This window comes from Nycticebus coucang, chromosome 14 (assembly GCF_027406575.1).
Source record: "Nycticebus coucang isolate mNycCou1 chromosome 14, mNycCou1.pri, whole genome shotgun sequence".
In the NCBI taxonomy this organism is placed as follows: Eukaryota; Metazoa; Chordata; class Mammalia; order Primates; family Lorisidae; genus Nycticebus; species Nycticebus coucang.
In genome coordinates this window covers 60,558,475-60,565,266 of record NC_069793.1, presented here as the reverse complement: position 1 = coordinate 60,565,266, position 6,792 = coordinate 60,558,475, and positions in this window count along the sequence as shown.

Below are 6,792 nucleotides of genomic sequence, written 5' to 3'. Positions count from 1 at the left end.
TTTTCCTTGTCAGTTATCACATTTTCAGTTTTATATATATATAAATGGCCTGGGATCCTAATAAAATTGAGCATGAAAGTCACACTTTGGGAAAAGAGATTAGGTCTCTCAGAACCTTTGCAAGTTTTCCCCCACAGACAGGCTGTTTGTCTCCTACAGTATACCATGAAAACTGGCTGCAGGTGACTCATAAATTCAACCAGCACTGGAGGAGTGTTGAGAGAAGGGCTCTCGGTTTGTCATGGCACTAGCACATTTAGCTCGCTGCTATTCTTTCCCCTCGTCTTATTCTCCCTTTTCCCTCCAACTTCTCATCTTTCCATGTTGCTCAGATGAACCTATGTCCACATATAAAAGGGAGAATTGTGAGCCTCTTTACACCAAGCGCTCTGCTGTGATGCTTAGGTAAACCTGCTTAACCATGGTCCTAATCTGCCTTGGTCTAAACTAGAAGCACAGGAGCACAGACACCTTTAGGAAGAATGCCTGGGCTCTTAATTCTGACATTAAGTATTGGGCTGCTACATCCAGGTCACACTGCTATTAGATGCTGGGGTGGGGATGACAGGACTCTCTACATGACTCCAGAATGCAACATTAAACACAGGACCTGAAAATCTGCTACTGCTCTGAAATGTTAGTAATTAACATGGTTTTAGAAGATTTGATGTATGAACTGTCTGACTATTTCCTATCATCTAATCCACAGTAGGACATGTCAGAACGGCTTGGAGCCCTCCTGCTCTCTGATGTTCAGTATCACTTTTACATGCCATGGAATTAGTGTTATTTTTAAACTGTTTCTAAAGATGATACCATACATTTCCAATTATATCATCTATTAATAGGTGCTATGATTGTGCCTAAAACAAACATATTTAAGAAATTTTTTGCCACAGAGCCAAAAGTACAGCTCAATTGTAGGGTTTTTGAGCATGATCAGAGTGAAGACAAACAGTGGAAAATGGTAGCCATGGATCCCATGGTTTAGAAATACAGTCACAGGAGAATTAGCTATTTTCTTTCAAATGAGGAAGCTTTCAGACACCAGAGATTAATGGTCCTGTGAGAGATCAGCTGGGAGTGGAAAGATGGATACGACACAAATGTAAATTTTATTTTGTATACATGACAAACAGAATGAAGTCAGATGGGGAGATACTGCAGCAATCCAAGCCTGAGAACAGTCACAGGTGATGGTTATGACAGCTGATGATGCTCAAGGCCAGGCTGTGGTATTGAGGCCCTGGAAATGAAGGACAGGAGCTCTGGTAAACAGTGACAAACCAGACACCTCTGAGTAGGGGTGGGGCTTTGAGAAGAGGAACTTGAGATTTTGTAGCACAGGCATAAGTGGATGTTGTTTGAATCTACATATTTGGTAGGGATAATATCTCCTCAATTGCTTATTTACAATTTCAATTTTCCTAAAAGCATAGGTCAAATGAGGTGCTTTAAAATAAGCTACATTCTTTTTTATCTATCCATAATTTTTAGAGTAAATGTCTACATAAATTGTAAGAGAATGTTTCAAGGGAAGACATACCCTTAACTCCAATTTACCACACCTGCCACTTAATAGGAAGAAGAAGTGAAAATGAAATAGGGAATAAGAGTTCAATTTTCTAATGTATTCACTCTTAGAAACCTCCTCTATGATCCCCGAAAGACATGCTTACTAACTTTCAAAAAGCTCTTGTTGCATAGCATTATAAGAGAAGAATAATTGCTTCTTTCATTTCAAATTCCATATATCAAAATAGTATTATTTCTAGAATGCAAATTAAAGAGTCAGTTCATATCTTAAACATCCTTAGTGTCATTATTAACTTTAAGCTAAATCATCTCAATATTTCATTCATTTATTTGCCTAAATGTCTGAGTTTTTTAGTGCACCTTAGCAGAATTAAATTGTCAACGTTTGACTGAATCATATTTTCTTTCCTTTTTTTTTTTTTTATAAGATAATCTCTTTATTTCAAGGTCCTCAACCTTAATCCTAATAGGAGAGTACCTTTGCCATGCAAAGTAGCATAGTCACTTTATGGGGATTGGGTGCAAACATCTTTCCTTTTTTTTTTTTTATTGTTGGGGATTCATTGAGGGTACATTAAGCCAGGTTACACTGATTGCAATTGTTAGGTAAAGTACTTCTTGCAATCATGTCTTGCCCCATAAAGTGTGGCAAACACCAAGGCCCCACCCACCTCCCTCCTTCCCTCTTTCTGTCCCCCCCCCATAACCATAATTGTCATTAATTGTCCTCATATCAAAATTGAGTACATAGGATTCATGCTTCTCCATTCTTGTGATGCTTTACTAAGAATAATGTCTTCCACGTCCATCCAGGTTAATACGAAGGATGTAAAGTCTCCATTTTTTTTGTGGCTGAATAGTATTCCATGGTATACATATACCACAGCTTGTTAATCCACTCCTGGGTTGGTGGGCATTTACGCTGTTTCCACATTTTGGCGATTGTAAATTGAGCTGCAATAAACAGTCTAGTACAAGTGTCCTTATGATAAAAGGATTTCTTTCCTTCTGGGTAGATGCCCAGTAATGGGATTGCAGGATCAAATGGGAGGTCTAGCTTGAGTGCTTTGAGGTTTCTCCATACTTCCTTCCAGAAAGGTTGTACTAGTTTGCAGTCCCACCAGCAGTGTAAAAGTGTTCCCTTCTCTCCACATCTACGCCAGCATCTGCAGTTTTGAGATTTTGTGATGTGGGCCATTCTCACTGGGGTTAGATGATATCTCAGGGTTGTTTTGATTTGCATTTCTCTAATATATAGAGATGATGAACATTTTTTCATGTGTTTGTTAGCCATTCGTCTGTCGTCTTTAGAGAAAGTTCTATTCATGTCTCTTGCCCATTGACATATGGGATTGTTGGCTTTTTTCATGTGGATTAATTTGAGTTCTCTATAGATCCTAGTTATCAAGCTTTTGTCTGATTGAAAATATGCAAATATCCTTTCCCATTGTGTAGGTTGTCTCTTTGCTTTGGTTATTGTCTCCTTAGCTGTACAGAAGCTTTTCAGTTTAAGGAAGTCCCATTTGTTTATTTTTGTTGTTGTTGCAATTGCCATGGCAGTCTTCTTCATGAAGTCTTTCCCAAGGCCAATATCTTCCAGTGTTTTTCCTATGCTTTCTTGGAGGATTTTTATTGTTTCATGCCTTAAATTTAAGTCCTTTATCCATCTTGAATCAATTTTTGTGAGTGGGGAAAGGTGTGGGTCCAGTTTCAGTCTTTTACATGTAGACATCCAGTTCTCCCAACACCATTTATTGAATAGGGAGTCTTTCCCCCAAGGTATGTTCTTGTTTGGTTTATCAAAGATTAGGTGGTTGTAAAATGTTAGTTTCATTTCTTGGTTTTCAATTCGATTCCAAGTGTTTGTGTCTCTGTTTTTGTGCCAGTACCATGCTGTCTTGACCACTATGGCTTTGTAGTACAGACTAAAATCTGGTATGCTGATGCCACCAGCTTTATTTTTGTTACAGAGAACTGCCTTAGCTATACGGGGTTTTTTCCGGTTCCATACAAAACGCAGAATCATTTTTTCCTAATCTTGAAAGTACAATGTTGGTATTTTGATAGGAGTGCCATTGAATATGTAGATTGCTTTGGGAAGTATAGACATTTTAACAATGTTGATTCTTCCCATCCATGAGCATGGTATGTTCTTCCATTTGTAATATCCTCTGCTATTTCCTTTCTGAGGATTTCATAGTTTTCTTTATAGAGGTCCTTCACCTCCTTCATTAGGTATATTCCTAGGTATTTCATTTTCTTTGAAACTATGGTGAAGAGAGTTGTGTCCTTAATTAGCTTCTCATCTTGACTGTTATTGGTGTACACAAAGGCTACTGACTTGTGGACATGGATTTAATATCCTGAAACATTACTGTATTTTTTGATGACTTGTAGGAGTCGTGTGGTTGAGTCTTTGGGGTTCTCCAAGTATAAGATCACGTCGTCAGCAAAGAGGGAGAGTTTGACCTCCTCTACTCCCACTTGGATTCCCTTTATTTCCTTGTCTTGCCTAATTGTATTGGCTAGAACTTCCAGCACTACATTGAATAGTAAAGGTGACAGAGGAGAACCTTGTCTGGTTCCAGTTCTAAGAGGAAAAGCTTTCATTTTTACTCCATTCAGTAAAATATTGGCTGTGGGTTTGTCATAGATAGCTTCCATCAGTTTTAGAAATGTGCCACCTATGCGTATACTCTTCAGTGTTCTAATTACAAAAGGATGCTGGATTTTATCAAAAGCTTTTTCTGCATCTATCGAGAGGATCATGTGATCTTTATTTTTGCCTCTGTTAATATGGTGGATAACATTTAGAAACTTCCATATGTTAAACCAGCATTGCATCCCTGGGATGAAGCCTACTTGATCATGATGAATGACTTTTTTGATGATAAGCTGTAATCTATTGGCTAGGATTTTGTTGAGAATTTTTTGCATCTACATTCATGAGTGAGATTGGTCTGAAATTCTCCTATTTGTTTGGGTCTTTTCCTGGTTTTGGTATCAGGGTGATGTTTGCTTCATAGAATGTGTTGGGGAAGATTCCTTCTTCCTCAATTTTTTGGGATAATTTCTGCAGTACAGGAATAAGCTCTTCCTTGAAGGTTTGATAGAATTCTGGAGTTAAGCCATCTGGACCAGGGCATTTTTTGGTTGGAAGATTTTTTATTGTTTCTTTGATCTCAGTGCTTGAAATTGGTCTATTCAGGAGCTCTATTTCTTCCTGGCTGAGTCTAGGGAGAGGGTGTGATTCCAAATATTGATCCATTTCTTTCACATTGTCAAATTTCTGGGCATAGAGTTTCTGGTAGTATTGAGAGATGATCTCTTGTATCTCTGTGGGATCAGCTGTTATTTCCCCTTTATCATTTCTGATGGAGGTTACTAGAGATTTTACTTTTCTATTCCTCGTTAGTCTGGCCAATGGTTTATCTATTTTATTTATTTTTTCAAAAAACCAACTCCTTGTTTCATTAATTTTCTGAATGATTCTTTTGTTTTCAATTTCATTGATCTCTGATTTGATTTTGGATATTTCTTTTCTTCTACTTAGTTTAGGCTTAGATTGTTCTTCTTTTTCCAATTCCGTAAGACCTCTTGTGAGAATGTTGATGTGCTCTCTTTCTGTTTTTCGAATGTAGACATCTAAAGTGATGAATTTTCCTCTCAAAACTGCTTTTGCAGTATCCCACAGGTTTTGGTAGCTTGTGTCTTCATTGTTGTTATGCTCAAGGAAGTTAATGATTTCCTGTTTTATTTCTTCCTGCACCCATCTGTTATTCAACAGAAGATTGTTTAATTTCCATGCCTTTGGGTGGGGTCAAGCATTTTTGTTAGAGTTGAGTTCCACCTTTAGTGCCTTATGGTCTGACAAGATACAAGGTAAAATTTCAATTCTTTTGATTCTGTTGATATGTGTTTTGTGTCCCAGGATACGATCAATTTTGGAGAATGTTCCATGGGGTGATGAGAAGAATGTATATTCTTTATCTTTCGGATGGAGTGTTCTATATGCATCTATCAAGCACAGTTGTTGTAGGGTCTCATTTAAATCTCTTATATTCTTGTTTAATTTCTGTTTAGAGGATCTGTCCAGCTCTGTAGGAGGAGTGTTAAGGTCCCCTGTTATTATGGTATTATCAGATATCATATTGCTCAGACTGAGTAAGGTCTGTTTCATGAATCTGGGAGCATTTAAATTGGGTGCATAAATATTTAGAATTCAAATGTCTTCTTGTTGTATTTTTCCCTTGACCAATATAAAGTGACCATCTTTGTCTTTTTTGACTTTAGTTGTTTTAAATCCACATGTATCTGAAAATAAGATTGCAACTCCTCTTTTCTTCTGAATTCCGTTTGTCTGAAAAATTGTCGTCCAACCCTTGACTCAGTGCTTTTATTTGTGTTTTGAAGCCAGGTGTGTTTCTTGCAGACAGCAAATGGATAACTTGTGCTTTGTAATCCAGTCAACCAATCTATGTCTCTTCAGTGGGGAATTCAAGCCATTAACATTTATTGCGATAAATGATAAGTGTGGTGGTATTCTATTCGTCGTATTTGGTGAGAGTCCATTGCTTAGTTTTATTTTTGTATCAGTGTGGAGGTTAGGTTCTGTCCTTTAATTTCTGAGTTCTTACTTTGCTGCTGATCCATTGTGGTGGTCAGTGTGCAGAACAGGTTGAAGTATTTCCTGTAGGGCTGGTCTTGTTGTGGCGAATTTCCTCAATGTTTGTATATCCGTAAATGATTTGATTTCTCCGTCAATTTTGAAGCTTAGCTTAGCAGGGTACAGAATTCTGGGCTGGAAATTGTTCTGTTTAAGTAGATTAAATGTAGATGACCATTGTCTTCTCGCTTGGAAAGTTTCATTAGAGAAGTCTGTGGTCACTCTGATGGATTTGCCCCTGTAGGTCAACTGGCGCTTACTCCTGGCAGCTGCAGAATCTTTTCTTTTGTCTTGACTTTGGACAGGTTCATCACAATGTGTCTTGGAGAAGCTCGGTTAGAGGTGAGGCGACCTGGGGTCCGATAGCCCTCTGAAAGCAGTGTGTCAGAATCTTTGGTGATATTTGGGAAATTTTCTTTTATAATATTCTCTAGTATGGCTTCCATTCCTCTGGGGCATTCTTCTTCCCCTTCTGGGATTCCTATAACTCGTATGTTGGAACGCTTCATAAAGTCCCATAATTCTGACAGTGAACGTTGTGCTTTCTCTCTCTTCTTTTCTGCCTCTTTTACTATCTGAGTTATCTCAAA